The sequence below is a fragment of the Epinephelus fuscoguttatus genome, linkage group LG13 (assembly GCF_011397635.1).
Source record: "Epinephelus fuscoguttatus linkage group LG13, E.fuscoguttatus.final_Chr_v1".
NCBI classification, from domain to species: domain Eukaryota; kingdom Metazoa; phylum Chordata; class Actinopteri; order Perciformes; family Serranidae; genus Epinephelus; species Epinephelus fuscoguttatus.
In genome coordinates this window covers 557,846-578,048 of record NC_064764.1, presented here as the reverse complement: position 1 = coordinate 578,048, position 20,203 = coordinate 557,846, and the positions used below count along the sequence as shown (strand labels likewise).

The following is a 20,203-nucleotide window of genomic DNA, read 5'->3' as shown; positions in this document are numbered from 1 at the left end:
GACCTCCTTAAGTAGCCTAGTTGGGATGGGGTCTAAGAGAAACGTTGATGATTTAGATGAAGAAATCACTGCGGTCAATTCTTGAAGAGAAATTGGGGAGAAGCAATCTAAATATATATTAGGTTTTACAGCTGTGTTTGAGGTTAGATAGGTACTATCTGAGGACAGGAGGTCATGAATTTTGCCTCTAATAGTTAGAGTTTTGTCATTAAAAAAGCTCATAAAATCATTACTACTAAGGGCTAAAGGAATACAAGGCTCAATAGAGTTTTGACTCTCAGTCAGCCTGGCTACAGTGCTGAAAAGAAACCTGGGGTTGTTCTTATTGTCTTCTATTAATGCTGAGTAATAGTTTGCTCTGGCATTGCGGAGGCCCCTCTTATTAGTTTTGAGACTGTCTGTCCAGATTAAACGAGATTCGTCCAGTTTGGTTAATCGCCAATTCCTTTCAAATTTTCGCGATATTTGTTTTAACTTACGGGTTTGAGAGTTATACCAAGGAGCGAACTTTCTTTACTTTTTTAACTTCTTTTTAAGAGGAGCTACAGAGTCAAGTGTTGTTCGCAGCAAGCCTACGGCGCTATCGACAAAATGATCAAAGTCGGTACGGGAAATCTCTGTTACTGAGGGACTTGGTATTGAATTTAACGACGGAGTAATCTTTTAATGTAAAAAGAGTAAAAAGAAATCAAAAGTAATCAGATAATGATCCGATAGCGAGGGATTCTGTGGAAAGACTTTTAGGTTATCAATTTCAATTCCATATGTCAGAACTAGATCGAGGGTATGGTTAAAACAATGAGTGGGTTCATGTACACCCTGACTGAAGCCAATGGAGTCTAATAATGAGATAAACGCGGTAGCCAGGGAGTCATTATCAACGTCAACATGAATGTTAAAATCGCCTACAATAATAACTTTATCTGATTTAAGAACTAAACTGGATAAAAACTCTAAGAATTCAGATACAAATTCAAAATATGGGCCAGGAGCACGGTACACTATAACAAATAAAAGTGGCTGCGAGGTTTTCCAGGTCGGATGTAAAAGACTAAGAACGAGGCTTTCAAATGAATTATAATCTAGTTTAGGTTTAGGGCTGATTAACAGACTAGAGTTAAAAATGGCTGCAACTCCCCCTCCTCGGCTGCTGCCTCGAGGAATGTGGGTATTACTATGACTGGGAGGAGTGGATTCATTTAGACTAACATATTCATCAGGTGACACAGCCAGGTTTCAGTGAGACTGAGTAAATCAATATGATTATCTGATATTAATTTGTTTACTAACACTGCTTTAGACGATAGAGACCTGATATTTAACAGTCCGCATTTAATTCTCCTGTTTTGTCTTTCTGTCACAGAAGAGGTTTTAATTTTTATGAGGTTGTTATGCACAACTCCTCTTTGTTTAATTTTAGATTTAAATAATTTAGGTGGTCGGGGGACAGACACCGTTTGTATAAAACTATGAAAACTATGGCTGGGTAACTGAACTAGAAGCTCAGAGAGGCGTATAGGACTGCGACTCTGAGTCCTGGTCTCAACTCTGGGTTGTCAGGGATTTAAATTACTAATAAAGTTTGCCAGGTTCCTAGAAATGAGAGCAGCTCCATCCAAAGTGGGATGAATGCCGTCTCCTAATAAGACCAGGTTTTCCCCAGAAAGTTTGCCAATTATTAACAAAACCCACATCGTTTGCTGGACACCACCTGGACAGCCAGCGATTAAATGATGACATGCGGCTAAACATGTCATCACTGGTCAGATTTGGGAGGGGTTCAGAGAAAACTACGGAGTCCGACATCGTTTTTGCATATTCACACACCGAGGCAATATTAATTTTAGCGACCTCCGATTGGCGTAACCGGGTGTCATTGACGCCGACATGAATAACAATCTTACTGAATCTACGTTTGGCTTTGGCCAGCAGTTTTAAATTTGATTCAGTGTCGCCCGCTCTGGCCCCAGGGATACATTTGACTATGGCCGCTGGTGTTGCTAACTTCACGTTTCTCAGAATAGAGCTGCCAATAACCAGAGTTTTATCCTCAGCGGGTGTGTCGCTGAGTGGGGAAAAGCGGTTGAAAACGTGAACAGGCTGGTGGTGAGCTGCGGGCTTCGGCTTGGAGCTGTGCTTCTGGCGAACCGTAACCCAACCTCCCGGCTGAACGGGAGTTACCGGAGGACAGTTAGCAAAGGCTAAGGCTATGCTATGTGGCTCCACACCGGCTACAGGGGGCTGGCTAACTAATGCAGCAAATGAATGGTTTTCCATGGTGCAGAGTTGCGCTTCTAATTCACTAAGCCTCACCTCCAACGCAGCAAATAAGCTACACTTATTACAATTACCACTGTCGCTAAAGGAGGCAGAGGCATAACTGAACATTTGGCACACCGAGCAAGAAAGAGTAGTAGGGAGAAGCCATCGCTAGCTGTAAAGCTAATGTAGCTACCAAGGCTAGTAATGTGCAAACAACAGCTAAGAGCTTAGCGAGAAAGTCGTAGAAAGGAGGAGAGCTATAAGTGCTTAAACAGAACCAGTGTGGGTTAAGACTGGAAGTAGACGTTAAAGCAACTGAAGTGAGAAAACAGGCTACTAGAATTCACCAGAGCAGTACAGAGACGCTGTCACAGCGTCAAGACACAAACATATCACACTAGTTAAATATCCCTACAGAATACATATCTATGGAAAAGCTCTCAGCCGCTCTCCAAGACCAAACTCATTATTTTGAAGCAACCTGGACTCCTCTTCTTCTCAGAGCCCTACACTTGCTGCCTGTGAGCCCGTGCCCCCAACCTGACAAGTGATGTTTTAAAAGCATTAACGTTTTTGTTATTGTTTTTATTTTTTTTATTTATTATTTTATCTTATTTTCCTTCTTTTTCAATTGCCTATTAGTTTGTCTTTATTATTTTTTATTCTACATAAGGTTTTGCCCCTAAACCTCATACATTTTACTCATCCACACAATCAAGCAACAGTATTCCTTATCATACATTCTGAACACTTGTGACTGATACTTCCTACTCCTGTCTCATTTGTGTTTTATTACTTGTTCTGTTTACCTTTTTTAGTTTTACTATTATTATTGATTTTTTTTGTTGTTGTTTCTGTTTTGTTTTTGTCTCTTGTTATTGTCATCTGTTGATTTTTTTTAAATTTTCTTATTTCTTGTTTGTATTGTTCGTATTGCACTTCACTCCTTTGTATGTCTTGTTAAAACCACAGTGTGTGGGAATTTCTCCCATCTAACGTTGAAATCATATATTGCATTCAAACAGATGGCGCACTCTAGCGCCTCACTGTTTCAAACACGTATTGCAACAACTTTAGCCGCTGTGTACCAAAAAGCTATGATAACACTGATGAAACCCATGGAGTATTCATTCAGGCTCCTACACAGACACACGTGATGCGAGTTGACAAACCCCCTCCTCACCATGCTGGCTGTGTTTACAACGTAGGACTGTTGGGGCAGATGTAAATTGAAACAAACCAATCACTTCTTGTCCTTTCACAACTGACAAGTGGCTCAACCTCACACACCTCATCTCTCTCCTCGCATTACTCCGCCGCTAACAGCTGTTAGTGGCCAGCGGCACTATTGCCACATAACAAAGTCCCACTCTTTGAGCATAATGCAGGATCATGTATTATGCAGCATCATGGGAGACGGAATCCTTGTCGCCAAGAAAGCGCAAAAGGGAATCAAAAAGGCAGCGTGACCGGCGAATTAAAAAACACAAGGGTCAGCATTGGGGTTGCCTTTCCCAGGTGGAGAGAGCTGCTGAAGGAGAAAGGTAATACAATCACAGGCCAGCACTAACAGCAGCTAACAGTGGCTAACAGCGGCTAACAGCTAACAGCGGCGCAGTGATGCGAGGAGAGGGATGAGGCTGTTAGTGACTGGCGGCTAACAGTGGCTAACAGCTAACAGCGGCACAGTAATGCGAGGAGAGGGATGAGGCTGTTAGCGACTGGGAGCTAACAGCGGCTAACAGCCAACAGCGGCGCTGGCCTGTGATTGCATTACCATTCTCCCTCAGCAGCTCTCTCTACCTGGGAAAGGCTACCCCGATGTGGGCCTTCATTTTTTTAATTCGCCGCTCACGTTGCCTTTTCTTTCCCTTTTGCGCTTTCTTGGCGACAAGGATTCCGTCTCCCATGATGCTGCATATGCATGATCCTGCATTATGCTCAAAGAGTGGGACTTTGTTTCAGATTTGCCAGGGTAGTCGCGAAGCGCCTCTTGCTCCTCTCCTTCGGCTCCTCAGTCACGCAGTGCTGGCCTGGCTCTCAACGAAAACGCCGAAGGCGGTGCTGTATGTCCCTTGCTGGCGGGTGTATTCTCAAGATGGCGAAACGTAATGGAACCCCACAGACAACTTACCCGCACAATGTATAAACAAATCCGAAATTCTCGTTTTACGAGAATAAGTCAGATTATTGGTGGAGGTACACCAGTGATGACATATTTATGAATGCAGAAATCAATTTTTGCCAATAAACAACTGAAAATGTTACACAATGTCCCTTTAAATGTTTGCAAAAAAAATAAATTAATTAATTAAAAAAAATGAAAAATATCTGGGGGTGAATGTGTCCCCCAGACTTAAAGACTTGTATGACATAAACTACTCACCATCACTCAAACAGATCAAAGAAGAACTGCAACATTGGAATTTACTTCCCATTTCATTCCTCGGCCGAATTAATGTAATCAAAGTGAATATACTACCTGGCTTTAGTTATCTCTTTCAGTCACTTCCCTGTTATCTAGACAAAACATTTTTTAAATCCCTAAACAAATGAGTTAGCTCCTTTATCTGGAAGAATACCTCACCCAGAATAGCCTTCAAAACTTTAACTAAGTCTAAAGAGAAAGGTGGACTGGGACTTCCAGACCTTCAGTTGTACTATTGGGCTGCCCAGACAAAAGGCCTGATTAGTTGGTTACAAAAACAAAGAACCACTCACTGGACAGATATTGAAAAACTTTGCCTTCCTACCTCGTTACATTCTTTATGATAATAATTTATTTGAGGAATTACAGTCAGGATTTAGAGTGCATCATAGCACTGAGACAGCACTAGATCTTAGTGCGGCATTTGACACTATTGACAATCAAATTCTGCTACAGAGACTGGAACACTTAATTGGCCTAAAAGGTTCTGCGCTAAGCTGGTTCAAATCTTATTTATCTGATCGTTTTCAGTTTGTTTTTTTTGTGATCAAATATTTTTATTTGAAATTGACAAATTCACATATAAAACACGGTCACAAAGTGCCCAAGGTACGGAACATGCCTATGTTCATAGAGCAAAAAATGCAAATGAAAAACAAAACAAAAACATACATGGAAGAAATAGGGAAGGGGTAGACATAATCACACAAGACAAACAAACACAAGGACAGACAACTAGTTGACACATCCGGTGAGGTACAGATATGAGTCATGAAAAACATCTTTGAGTCAGAGTAGAGGAGAGTTAGAGCGAAATCAACATTCGCTTCAAAGATTCAGCAATCCCAAGCCAAGAGTCCAAAGTTTTCCTTTTCGAGGCTCCATTAATACGAGCTGTAGAGAGTTCCATGTATACAACATCCAGAAAGGAGAGAGTCCAGGTGCGGGTAGAAAGGTCATGAGGGGATTTCCAGCGAGTTGCCACCATTTTCTTTGCAGCTGTGAGTCCAGCGTAGATAATACGCTTTAGTATTTTAGGGACATGGAGAGTAGACAGATCATTTAAAATCAAAACAGGTACATTGACCGGTATAGAGACATTAACCAGGGTGGACAAATGGGATGATACACCGCTCCAAAACTGGAAGACAGGAGGACAATCCCAGAACATATGAAAATAGGTGCCTGGGGCCTGAGTTGAGCAGAGGGTACATAAAGGGCTGTTAATGATTCCCATGTGGTGCATTTTCACAGGGGTGAGGTACGTTCTATGGATAAAATTAAAATGTATCTGTTGGTGGTCTGGGTTACGTGATGCTTCTTTGATGTTCGGCCACACATCATGCCAATCAAACTCACTGCTCAGATCTGGGTAGTCACGCTTCCAGATCCTCTCTATAGGAAGACCAGGACGTCTGGGTGTTATTAGGTACTGGTAGAGACGAGACACCACGCCCTTGGTACCAGACTGGGGAGTATACAGTTCTCTCAATGGATGGGTGGCCAAGGGACTCTGCCACGGGACGCCATAAGCTTTAAGTGCTGATCTTAACTGGAGATAGAAATAAAAGAAGAACGTGAGACCGAAAGCACCCTGCAGGTCAGAGAAAGATAACAAACCAGCTTCATTAAATATATCTCTCAAATGATGAATCCCTCTTTGTTCCCACTGAGGTGATGTAATGGGTCTCCCACCAATCAGAAGTAATTTATTGTGGAATATTGGGGAGAGTGCATGCCAAATACAAGAAATATGTAAAAACTTCTCAGCCGCTCTCCAAACGATTATCAGATGGGAGATGATAGGACCAAAGCGCAGTTGACACTGTTTATGGGGAATGTTGGCAAAAAGAACATCATGTAATGACCATGGCTCTATTTTAGCACTTTCCAAGTCACGCCATGAAGATGTTATGTCTGGATCAAACCACATGAGGAGAGGCCTTAACACAAATGACCAAAAATAAAGTTTAAAATCTGGGACTGATAGGCCGCCATCCTCCTTTCTTCTTTGTAAGGTTGACATTTTAAGCCGCAGTCGCTTGCCTTTCCAGATAAATTTAGAAACCGCTGATTGCAGTTTGGCCCAATAACCAGCAGGGGGAGACAAAGGAAGCATGGAGCTCACAAAGTTTATTCTAGGCAAAATATTCATTTTAACCACGGAGATACGAGCTTGCAGCGACATAGGGAGGAGCATCCATTTATCCATGTCTTTCAACACATTACTCTGAGTGGCTAAATAATTGTGTTTGATAGTCTGATTTAAGGAAGCAAAGATCTCGATACCTAGGTATTTAAAATTATTGACAACTGGAATGTCAACAGAGATAGTTGACTTGCTAGCAGGTGCGTTTAAATGAAGCAGGGCTGATTTTGTCCAATTAATTCGAAAGCCTGACATTTTGCCGTATGCTTCACATATAGATAACAGGTGGGGAATAGATCGGGAGGGGTTCTCCAAAAAGACCAATATGTCGTCCGCAAATAATGAGACATGATGCTGCGTGTTGCAGATAGATATAGGAGAGACCATATTAGATTGGCGGATAGCCTGAGCTAGGGGCTCCATAGAGAGGACAAACAGGGCAGGACTCAGGGGGCAGCCTTGGCGTGAGGATCTAGTTACGAAAAATAAAGAAGAGAGGGTGCGTCCAGTTAAAACTCGGGCTGATGGGTTAGAATATAAAACCTTAATCATTCCAATGAAAGAATCACCGAAGCCCATAACTTCTAAGACTGACCAAAGGAAAGACCACTCAAGCCTATCAAAGGCTTTCATGGCGTCTAAAGAAAGAAGTGACATTAGAGTCTTGTTGCCCTCTGCAGCATCCATGATGTGTAAGAGATGTCTAGTGTTGTCTGATGCCATTCTTGTTTTAATAAAACCTGATTGATCGGGCTTGACTAGCTTAGACAGATAGGATTCCAACCGACGAGCTAGAAGTTTTGCAAAGATTTTCAGATCTGAATTTAAGAGGCTTAAAGGCCGGTAGCTTGAGCAATCTGAGGGATCTTTATCCTTTTTTTAGAAGCAAGGAAATAAGAGCTGTGTTAACATCCCTTGAGAGTTCGCCCTTCTTAATAGAAAAATCAATCATGTCAAACAGAAATGGTCCTAATTGATCCCAGAAAGTTGCAAAGAATTCAGGGGGAATCCCGTCCAAGCCTGGAGATTTCCCTCTCTGCATAGATAGAGCTGCCAACTTAAGTTCCTCCATGGAAATCAATCTGTCTAAGTCAGCTGATTCTTCCACTGATAAGTGGGGTAGATTAAGATGATTCAGCCAATTATTGCAGTGGATTTTATCTAAGGAGATTTCAGAGTCATATAGGCTTGAGTAGAAGTTCTGAAAGGTTTGATTAATCTCTGTGGGATCAGTCCTAATTGTACCATCTGTAGCTTTAATGGCGGTATGTCTGCAAATTGGTCGTTAGCCCTGATTCTCATGGCAAGTAGATGGCTGGGTCTAGCACCATTGAAATAATAGCGTTGTCGTGTTCTGTGGATCAAAAATTCCGACTTCTGTTTCATAATATTTGTTATTTCTTTTTTAACCAGGGATCGTTCCAAGGCTATTTGGTCAGAATAACTAGCTTGCAATAGCGAGTCTAGCCTGTTAAATTCAGCTTCAAGATTTTGTAGTTGAAGAGATTTAGCCTTATTTTTATTAGAAGAATAGAGAATGGCATTACTCCTAATAAAGCCTTTTATCGCATCCCACAATATCCTCGGGTCTTCTACAGAGCCCACATTAATTTCTGCAAATGCCTTAAATTCAGAGATGAACTGGATAATGTAAGATTCATCATTCAGCAGAGAGGTATTAAAACGCCACCTAACAGCTCGTTGAGTCAGCCTCCCAAGAGTGGCCGAGCAGAGGACACCTTTATGGTCAGATAGTGCTATTGGGAGTAGGGTAGATTCCTCAATAGAATGGAACAGGTGAGGAGATGCAAATAAAAAATCAATCCTAGAAAAGGACTTGTGTCTTTTTTTGAGAAAAAAGAGTAATCTGTGCGAGTGGGATTGACTACACGCCAAATATCTAGAAGCCCCAGGCTGCTGGCCCATGAATTCAAAGCTGCTGTGGCCCGTGATTGGTCTCCTGAGGCCCCCGCTCCCGATCTATCAACCGAAGGATCCCATACGGCATTAAAATCTGCACCAACAATAAAAGAGCAGTCTGTCAGCTCTAGCATTTGACTGGTAAGAGTGTTAAAAAAGCCTGCTTCAAAAACGTTAGGTGCATAAGCTGAAACCAGAGCAATTTTCCTGTTGTTAAACTCTGCCGTAGCAATCACAATCCTACCCGAGTCATCCGACCAGGAGGATAGTAACTTCAGTGAAAGATTCCATTTAGTAACAATAGCTACTCCTTTTGTCTTCGTGATGGCGGAAGAAAATGCAATTGTGTGATAAAACTTATTAGCCAGACGGTTATTATCAGCCTGCAGTAGATGTGTCTCCTGTAGTAACGCAATGTCAATATTTCTCTTTTTCAACAAGCCGAAAGTACTAACTCGTTTATGAGGTGCATTCAGTCCACCGCAGTTCCAGACTAGAAGCTTAAGTTCACTCATTACTAAAATAAAGAGGTTCTAAACTGAGGCATATGAGATGAAACATATCTGTGTCGCCCTTCACATCGCCAAAACCTGACATCATATTCACAGTAGAAACCCTCACTGTAAAGAACAAACAAAAGACAAAGACACACATGCAGACGAGACATTGACACAGAAGGGGAAATGAACAACAGGGGAAAAACATGAGCCAACAGGCTAACAGATAAGTAGTAGGTCGTGACCAAGATTGGATATGGGGCAGCAATAAGGAAGCGCCAGCCCAGATATAGAAGACTATAATTGGTCTTACAGTAGTGAACTTAAATTATGTCTATTCATAGGAACTTCACTGAGCAATTAGAACTGAGTTGTTTCCATATTGACAAGTTTCATATAGGGATACAAACTCAAAGGCACAAAAGCAGCAATCTATCAAAATTAAAATTAAGGAGGCTGCTACATCATGAAAGTTTGTAATATGCAAATCAGGTAAAGTAACTTGAACAACTTATTGGAAGGTAACATACCTGAGGACTCAAAAGAAAGGTTGTGGTGCATAAGGTAACAAGAACAAACCACAAGCCCGAAGACAACGTTCATCAAGAAGGTACTTTAGATCTGCCCTGCATCGTCCGGTGCAGTGACCAGGGCTTCAGCCATCGCTGGTCCAGGACGCCGGGGGGAAGAGTGGGGGGAGGGATGAGCGGTAGGATGAGTAGAGGCACGGTCCACGTACATCTCAGCATCCTCAGCAGACGTGAAGGCTCGGTACTGGGATCCCTCTTTGATCTTCAGTGTTGCTGGGTATAGCAGGAAGAAATCCAGACCTTTGTTGCGGGCTGTATTCATAACTTGATGAAAGGCTTGACGTCGCTTCACCGTGTAATTGCTGTAGTCCGGGGAGAAGCGGATTTTGCGTCCCTCGATGATAAGAGGACTCTTTCGTGCAGCCTGGAGGATGGCCTGTCTGGTAGTATAGCGGAGCACATTAAAGATTAACGTGCGGTTGGTCGCGGCGTTGCTCCTTGCGTTCCTGCTGTAGACTCGGTGAGCTCTCATTATCTCGATTTGGACATCAGCCAGCTTGGGGAACCACACGGGCAGAGACCGCGACAGATACTGGATAGCATTAGAGCCTTCCAAGCCCTCTCTCAAACCGATACATCTGAGGTTGCATCTACGATTTCTGTCCTCCATATCGGCTAGCTTCGCCTCCATATCTTGTAAAACGCGGCCATGATCGTCGAGCGTAGTAGAGTTACTTTCCAGTGTAACTTTCAGGGTGCTCACCTCTGACCTAGTGGAGCTGAGGCTCGCGGTTATCGACGCCAGCTGCTCATGGATAGCAGCTAGCTTCTTCTCGTTGTCGATAGCAGCCTGTTGAATTTCGGCTAGCCGCGGCTCCAGGTAGCTTCGTTGCTTCTCCAGCAAAACCTCCGCGACGGCGTCGATATCATGACGCAAAATCTTGTTCTTGCTTGCCATTATGTCTTAGTCGATGTTATAAAGCATAAAGTGACAGAATAAATCGTGTAAGACTGTAAAAAACAACTATTTGGCGAAACTGGGCCGGGAGCTGAAGACTTAAGCTGCCATCTTTGTCCAGTTGGTCGCTCCGCCCGTTTTCAGTTTGTTGACGTTCATAATGAATCATCCTTACGTACTAAAGTTTGTTTTGGTGTTCCGCAAGGTTCTGTGCTCGGACCAATCCTATTTAATCTATATGTGCTTCCTTTAGGCAACATCATTAGAAATCACTCTATAAATTTCCATTGTTGTGCGGATGATACACAGTTGTATTTATCGATGAAGCCAGAAGAAACTAATCAATTAACTAAACTCCATAACTACCTTAAAGACATAAAAACTTGGATGAGCACCAATTTCCTGATGTTAAATTCAGACAAAACTGAAATTATTGTTCTTGGCCCCAAACAACTCAGACACTCTTTATCTGATGACATAGTTTTTCTAGATGGCATTGCTCTGGCCTCTGCCACTACTGTAAGAAACCTCGGAGTAACATTTGATCAAGATTTGTCTTTTAATTCTCATTTAAAACAAACCTCACGGACTGCATTTTTTCATCTGCGCAATATTGCGAAAATTAGGCCTATCCTGACCCGAAAAGATGCAGAAAAATTGGTCCACGCTTTTATTACCTCAAGGCTGGATTAGTGTAACTCTCTATTATCAGGTAGCTCTAGTAAGTCCTTAAAAACTCTCCAGCTAATTCAGAATGCAGCAGCATGTGTACTAACAGGAACTAAGAAACGAGATCATATTTCTCCTCTTTTAGCTTCTCTGCACTGGCTCCCTGTAAAATCCAGAATTGAATTTAAAATCCTACTGTTAACTTATAAAGCTCTAAATGGTCAAGCTCCGTCATATCTTAGAGAGCTCATAGTGCCTTATTATCCCACCAGAACACTGCGCTCTGAGAACGCAGGGTTACTCGTGGTCCCTAAAGTCTCCAAAAGTAGATCAGGAGCCAGAGCCTTTAGCTATCAGGCTCCTCTCCTGTGGAATCATCTTCCTGTTACGGTCCGGGTGGCAGACGCCATCTCCACATTTAAGACTAGACTTAAGACTTTCCTCTTTGATAAAGCTTATAGTTAGGGCCGGCTCAGGCTTGTCCTGTACCAGCCCCTAGTTAGGCTGACTTAGGCCTAGTCTGCCGGAGGACCCCCCTATAATACACCGGGCACCTTCTCTCCTTCTCTCTCTCTCTCTCGTATCCTATTACTGCATCTTGCTAACTCGGCCATTCTGGATGTCACTAACTCGGCTTCTTCTCTGGAGCCTTTGTGCTCCACTGTCTCTCAGGTTAACTCATATCGCAGCGGTGCCTGGATAGCGTGACGTGTGTGGTTGTGCTGCTGTCGTGGTCCTGCCAGATGCCTGCTGCTGCTGCTGCTGCTGCTGCCATCATTAGTCATTAGTCATACTTCTACTGTTATTATACACATATGATTATTATCATACATGTATACTGCCAGATACTAATATATACTTTCAACATATTGTACCACAGTAGCCAGAACTATAACGATTATATTATTATTTTCATTAATGTTGTTGTAAGCTACTGTCATTACCGTCTGTCCTGCATCTCTCTCTCTCTCTCTCTCTCTCTCTTTCTGTCTCATTGTGTCATACAGATTACTGTTTTACTGTTAATTTATTATGCTGATCTGTTCTGTACGACATCTATTGCACGTCTGTCCGTCCTGGAAGAGGGATCCCTCCTCAGTTGCTCTTCCTGAGGTTTCTACCATTTTTTTTCCCCATTAAAGGGTTTTTTTTGGGGGGAGTTTTTCCTTATCCGCTGTGAGGGTCCAAAGGACAGAGGGATGTTGTATGCTGTAAAGCCCTGTGAGGCAAATTGTGATTTGTGATATTGGGCTTTATAAATAAAATTGATTGACTGATTGATTGATTGATTGACTTACCATTTATTAATAATAGAAATGCCCTTTATTCAATACCAAGAACCTATATAATTTACAACACTCTTTGGGTATAGCAAGATGTGGAAGAAATTTTGTGGATCTGGTCTTGGAATCTCTATGCCAGCTCCTCTATCCTTCAACCCAGACCTGCCACCCTTGATTGGGAAATCCATGCTCAGTAATTGGAAAGAACATGGTATACACCAGTTTCAACAATTGTTTACCGATGGCTCCCTTAAATCTTTTTTTTAAATTTAAGAACAGAATTTGGAATTTCCAAACAGGAATTTTATAATACCTACAAATTCTTAATTACTACCCTCAAAAGAGCAGGACGACTCTCCTTGGGGTTGTCAAGGATGGAGGAAATTCTGGAGAGCTCCACATCACTAAAAGGGAAAATGTCTCTAATCTATAGTGCTCTGTTGGAACATTATAGTTCGTCCTTTATCCCACTGATGACTGTATAGCAGAAATATTTGGGTTATGAGCTTACTGATGATCAATGGGAAAGTACATTCAAGATTCAAGATTCAAGACCTTTATTTGTCCCCAAGGAGCAATTGATTCTGCTGCAGTAGCAATAAAAACAACAAACAACAATGACAACAAGGTTGACACACAAGGCAACAGTCACATAAAATCAGTCATAACTAAATAAATAAAAACGCATACATGAATAAAATGTGAACTAATGATGATGCTACCTGTACTGTACAGAGTTAAGCAGTGAGATGGCAGAGGGTATGAAGGAGAATTTTATCTGTTAGTTTTGGCTAATGGTTGTTTGAGGCAGGAACCAGAGGGCAGAAACTTAAATTCTGAATGCAGGGGGTGAGTGCTGTTGGACATGATGGATTTTGCCTTCTTTGATAGCTGGTTATTGTACAGTTCTGAAAGGGTTTTTTGCTGAGTGCCTATGATTTTACTGCTGACTTTTGTTATCTTGGTTAATGAGTTTTTCTGTTTCAGACTGAGTGATGTATATGTCAGAACGTTTTCTCTTTATTGTCAAGAAACAAAATAATTGAACAGAGCTATTAATCTATACAGGATGTATCTTACCCCATTACGTCTAAGTAAGATATATCCTAACTCATCCTCCAAATGTCACAGATGTAAAACATGTACAGGGTCAGTCATTCATGTTTGCTGTGAATGCAGAAAACCAAAACATTTTTGGAAAGAGGTGCATGATTTGGCTGTTAAGGTCTTGAAGATTCCATCTGACATTTCCCCTACAGTAACTATTTGTATGGAACTGAAAATGAAGCTAGACCCAATGTCAGCAAAGCAGATCGGCATAATATCATACATAGCAAAGAAGTGCATTTTGCTCAACTGGAACCAGCAAAGACCCCTAACATTTAACTTGTTCAAACAAATTTTGAACAACACAATGCAACTGCAACAACGTACTTAAAAAACAAGCTGGAAGTCTTCCTGAGAACATGGGAACCCCTTTTGGATCTCTAACTATCCACCTGGCCAGCTTACGTATGCTCTGACTCTGTGAAGAAATGAGCCAATTCCACTGACCATTATTATTAGGGCCCGTGCACCGACCACAGGCGGGCAAAGGCCCTATTGAAATTTAAGGATTTATTATTATTTTTCCTCAAGGTAAATCGCCTTTTAGGGGGTTTTTAACATATTTTTTGCATGTGCTTCAGTCGCTGTGTAAATTTACATGCGACATGGTTTCCGTTGGTGGGCGGAGCAAAATGGCTTGACCACACCCCCAAAGAGTAGCCCCCACGGCATGTTTCACCGTCATGCACAAAAATCGGTACGTACGTGTATCATGCCCAGATGCACAAAAAAGTCTCTTGGACCCAATGCCTAAACTCAACAGGAGGTTGGCCATTTTGAATTCCGCGGTCATTTTTGGTGTTTCCCACGTGTTTTAACAAACTTAGTCCCACCCTGAACACATTTATATAACCATATTTCCTGATAGTCATAGCGCCATCTAGTGGCGACAGGAAATTACATGTTCAGACTTTAACATGCTCCTCCTGGCAGGTTTACCATATCCAACTCAAATGTAGTCGTGAAGGTCTTAAAGGGATAGTGCACCCAAAAATGAAAATTCAGCCATTATCTACTCACCTACATGCCGAGGGAGGCTCAGGTGAAGTTGTAGAGTCCTCACAACACTTGCATAGATCCAAGGGGAGAGGGCAGGGATGGACCGGCCATCGGGCGTACCGGGCAATGCCCGGTGGGCCGACGCACGTCTGTGGGCCGGCCCAGGTCTATCATAATATATTTTTAAAAAGTATATAGTTTTTATTGACCGCGATGGTAACGAAGACACAAATTGGCCCATTGGTTGATTTTCTTGAAGGACATTGGACTAGTCCAATGAAATCTCTCAGCTCTCGTTGGCCCGCCCCTCCCCTCTTTCCTGACGAATGTTTGATTGACTTTGCCATTTGCAGGACCGGAGGAGTTAGAGGGAGTGTGATGACTGTGGACCCCAAAAAATGGACAAAAAAACACACAAACGAAAGGGAGGAGCAGAAAAGCTCAGAGACAAAAGGCAAAGAAATTTAAAAGTGGACGCTGCAAAATGCGCAAAAATCACCGATATGTTTGCAACCGCCAGCTGGGGGGGGGGGGCGGGAGGGGGAGGCGAGTGTAGCAGTCCCAGGGCCGTCGAGTGCACAGGTGGTTGTTGGAGGAGAAGAAGCGGAGGAGGAGGGGGAGAAGGAGAAGGACGAGGTGGAGGAGGAGGAGGAGGAGGAAGACGTGACCCAGCAGCAGGGACAGATTGAGGTCAGAATAGCTACTACCAGTGCCACCCTGGTAAGAAGTAGTGTTGAAATGTTAGCAGAATTAAGAGAATTAATGAAGGTGATACCCCGTGGAATCAAGAATAAAAATGTTTTAGTATGTGTACATCTTCACTAAACAGTATCTGGGGAAATTGTAGGCTAAAAATATGCAAATGCTCAACCTAGGAAATTATTACAGGACTAATTTTATTCAGTCAGACTTAAAACATACATGATAATAGCAGCCTATAGAGTTTTGTGCACAACCTTTTTCTTGCTGGTTTGGAGGTGATCACCCTACTGTGTGTGTGTGTGTGTGTGTGTGTGTGTGTGAGAGAGAGAGAGAGAGAGAGAGAGAGAGAGAGAGAGAATTGCCTAGCCTTTGTTGTCAAATAATGCTTTGAGTAGATTGTAGATTTGGTTTCCAACTTACAGTGTTAAGTATTGTATACTGTTGTTATGTGATCTTGCTGATATCCACCTGGATGGTCATAAAGCCCATTACTTTTACAGAGTGACTACTATCAAGTATTGCATTATTTTAAAGACACCAATACTGTCAATGTATTTCTTTTGACAGTCTCATTCTCACTGTTCTCTTGACCCACCTGGCCTCTCTTTTTCTCCCCTTAGGGCATATTTGGAGTGAAGATTTGCCTTTCCCTGATGTGGAGTTCACATTTGTTCTTTTTTTTCATTGTGAGTTTACTAAATAGCTCTTATTTTAATTCAAGAAGAGACAGTATTAGATGAATCTAGCTTATCTGACCTCACCTCTGCTTTCTGTCTCCCTCAGAGCACCAAGGTCCATGCAGCCTTTTGTCTCTCAGCATATGTAAGTACACAATCAGCTATTATCTCTCTGTTCACCTAAAGATTATTTAAACTATACCTTAACTGATTGCTGCTCTCTTTCTTTCCTTTGTCTGCCTGTCTTTGCATCTCTCTCTCTCTCTCTCTCTCTCTCTCTTACTGCAGGCCTAATTGTCTTATTTGTATTTTTATAAACTGTTTAATTGTGGCACTGTGGCCATCTCCCCCAAGAAGGTCTCTGTGAGTAGTGAAAGAGTGTATCAATTTTTTTTTAACATGGTTACTCTCTTCCATGTAGGCCACTGCACTTTATTTTAATTTTTGAAACTTCACAATGTGCACATACATCCTTTGGTATGGCATGTGCTTCCGCATATCACATAAATAACCATGGTGGGCCGCCGGGGATCAAAAATGCCAGGGCCATTTTTTGGTCCCAGTCCAGCCCTGGGAGAGGGGGTAGCAACACAACTCCACCTAATGGAGGCTTACGGCGCCCCAGATTCAAACGTCCAAAAACACATAATTGAAACCACAAAACATCTCCATACTGCTTGTCCGTAGTGATCCAAGTGTCCTGAAGCCCCGACATAAAAAGTTGTTTGGAAAAACGTCACTTGAACTCTGTTTTTAGCCTCATTGTAGCCTGTAGCTCTAACTGCCTCTCTGTGCACCGTGCTCACGTGTGCGCGTGAGACCCACAAAAGCACGTGAACACACATGAACGTGGTGCCCATGTCTCACGGTCTTGTCTTGCGTGAGCAAGCGCACACATGTGAGCGCGGTGTACAGAGACCCACCTCAAATTTTCTGATAAAAAGTTCTAAGACCTTGATTAATCTCAAAAATGAAGCTCTTGAGTCTTTGCCAAACACTAGCCCCTTTTATACTGCCAGATTTTCCGTGAATGTTGGGCCGTTTTGCCGGCAAGCTGCGAGCATTTAGACGCACAGAGCCGGATTGGCGAGTTGATCCAAGGTGCCCAGTTTTTCGCCTCGTAGGGTAGTCATATTGGGGGAACCCTTTTGGTTTAAACAGTCCAAGGCGGCCTTCCACAACGGGAGGGGCTGTTGAAGACTTGTAGAAGGAGCTGTTGATGATGCCGCACATGCGAGCCACTGGCGGTGGATAAACAGGAAACAGCTGATAGCAGGAATTAGCGAGAAGCTAGTAGCAAGAGGGAAACGCAAACCTGACAGACACTGTAAAGATGTAAAGAAAAAAAAACTAAAAAAAGCAACTGGGGAGACAAGGAATTGCGCACCGTCCTTACCCTCGCAAACGAAGAGGCCATTAACCGTCAGATGACGGGGACAGTGAAGAAAGGACTGACTAGCCGCGGCTTCCCTCCCACGTCACTGTTTGTGTCACATGCTGAGCTACACATTTTGTTACTTGCTCACACCCCCCACTGCCCCGAAAAAGCACATTCTGTATAAACAAAGTAGGCAGGCGGCATTTTGCCGCACTCCATGATTTTGTTTTTATACTGCCAATGCTGAAAAAAGACTGATTGGGCTTTCCTGCAAATTTGCACAACTGCTAGAAGGGCTACTCTCACCATGGCAACACCTTATTCACCATAAAGCACAAAGTTGTTTTTAAAGGGGCATCGAATGGTTAGAAACTCAAACGTGGCACACACATCAGAGGTCCCAAATTCTGTTGTGTGAGATGGCTCAACAGCGCCCCCTACAAAATTTTGACAAAACAGCCCCCAAAGCTGGTTTGACTTCAAACCTTGGTCCGTCCCACTGGAAGATATTGAGGAAAAGTTATTACAAGCTTGAGTTTTCATCAATCCGTGTGACCGTGGCAAGGTGTCAAACTCAGGTGTACCGCTACGAAACAGGAAGTAGCGCCCCCAACAAAATTTCAACGAAACAGCCCCCGAAGTTGCTTTGACCTACATGTACGAAACTCGGTAGGCACGTGTAACACTCCAAGACATACAAAAAACCTCTTGGGCTCATTCTCTAAAACCAACAGGAAGTCGGCCACTCTACAAGTGGAGAGATGTCAGAGTGAGGGGGCTGTCTTGGTCAGGCACACCGAGCGGTTGGGGGGGTTCGGTGCCTTGCTCAAGGGCACCCCGGCAGTGGAGGAGGTGAACTGACACCTCTCCAGCTACCAGTCCACGCTCCATATTTGGTCCGGACAGGGACTTGAACAGGTGACCCTCCAGTTCCCAACCCAAGTCCCTATGGACTGACCTACTGCCGCCCCATTTTTGTGCAGTTTTGCCCATTTCAAGGCCTTGTAAATTAATGAACTTGTCCTAGAGATTTTATCCAATCGACCTTGGTCTGTCCCACTGAAAGACCTTGAAGAAGAAAAGTTATTACAAGCTTGACTTTTCGTCAAACTGTGTGACTGTGGCAAGGCGTTAAACTTCCATGTGTCGCCGAACAAGAAGTGGACTGTAACTCCAGCACACATGGTCCAATCTTCCCTAAACTTCACAGGTTCGATGACGTCCTACCCTGAACACATCTATATGCCAATGTTGCCTACTGGCAACAGTAAGTACGTCTTTTCAGACATTTATATTTTGATGTGACTGGTAAGACTGCAACTAACGATTATTTTCATTGTCGACTAATCTGTCGATTGTTTCTTCAATTAGTCGACTAATCGTTTTATCGAAAAATGTGTCAAAATGTTGAAAAATGGCGGTCTGTCTCTCCCAGTCCCCAAAATTATGTCATCTAATGTCTTGTTTCGTACTCACACCAAAGGGTTTTAGTTCACCGTCATGGGAGAGTGTGTAAAGCTGCCAATATCTGAATGGAAGAAGCTGCAATAAGAGTATTTTGGGGTACTTTTATAGTACTTTTCTATGAAAAATGACTCAAACCGATTAGTCGACTACTAAAATAGTCACCGATTATTTTAATAGTCGATTAGTCATCGATTAGTCGACTAATCATTGCAGCCCTAGTGACTGGATTTACATGCTGTGGTTTATTTGATGTACAAAAGTCATGACAAATCATTAATTCAATTCAATTTTATTTATAAAGCCCAATATCACAAGTAATAATTTGCCTCAGAGGGCTTTATAGCATACGACATTCCTCTGTCCTTTGGACCCTCACAGCGGATAATCAATAGTGCATTCTCCAGGGTCAGCATTGAATGGTGTGGCCATGTTGTGGCATCAGGTTTCAATATCTCACAATTAAACACAAAATTGCTATACCTTTGGAGTAAATGGTTCAATTTGCACCACACTTCACATGTTTAATAATAGTCCCACCCTGGACACATCTATGTGACAATTTTCAGTCATAGACATAGCACCAACTATGGGCAACAGGAAGTACATCTTTTCAGACACTCATCTTTTGATTTACATGAAATTACATTGGTGTGGTCTATATTTGATGTACAAAAACTTGACAGATAATTGATGCGTTCTCCAGCGCCCTCTCGGGGAAAAACGATGTGGTACAAAATGTGAAATAGGTCATTCCAGCGCCCACACTTTATGAAGGATATGCCATCTCAGTCCTGCGTTGAGTATCTGACTTTGACAGAAATGAACTGCAGTGTCGGCCGGTGCCCTGAGTTGTTTTTATTTCTTGATATTATTATAACTTTTTTTTCATTTCTTCTTACACTTTTAGTTATTATTATTATTATTATGAATTAATCTTGTTCACTGTCTATGTGCTCATTTGAGGGTGTTTATAGAAAGTTAAAAACAAATAAATAAATAATTGGGAAAAAAACCTGTCCTGTCCTGCAGGCCGTCCCTTAAATGCAAAACATCAATTCAGCGCTGTTACCATCGTTGCTGCCAGCTTAAAGGTGAGACAACGCTGTCCCACATTAGGTGATCGTGCCTTTCATACAGAATGGCAGGCCAGAATAATGTTGCAACATTCCTGCAGTGA

At 42.6% G+C, this 20,203-nt stretch overlaps 1 protein-coding gene and 1 long non-coding RNA gene across 3 annotated transcripts in view; one reads left to right on the top strand and one right to left on the bottom strand.

Annotated features, from left to right (window-relative positions):
* The window catches only part of LOC125900116 (transmembrane protein 50B), an 84,919-nt gene that overhangs the window by 34,909 nt on the left and 29,807 nt on the right, over window positions 1-20,203 (bottom strand). The gene's annotated exons all lie outside the window — the stretch shown is intronic.
* Window positions 15,420-18,377, top strand: LOC125900124 (uncharacterized). The gene is made up of 4 exons (XR_007450815.1): window positions 15,420-15,522; window positions 16,125-16,190; window positions 16,288-16,326; window positions 16,470-18,377. It is a non-coding gene; the product is annotated as an uncharacterized LOC125900124 (long non-coding RNA).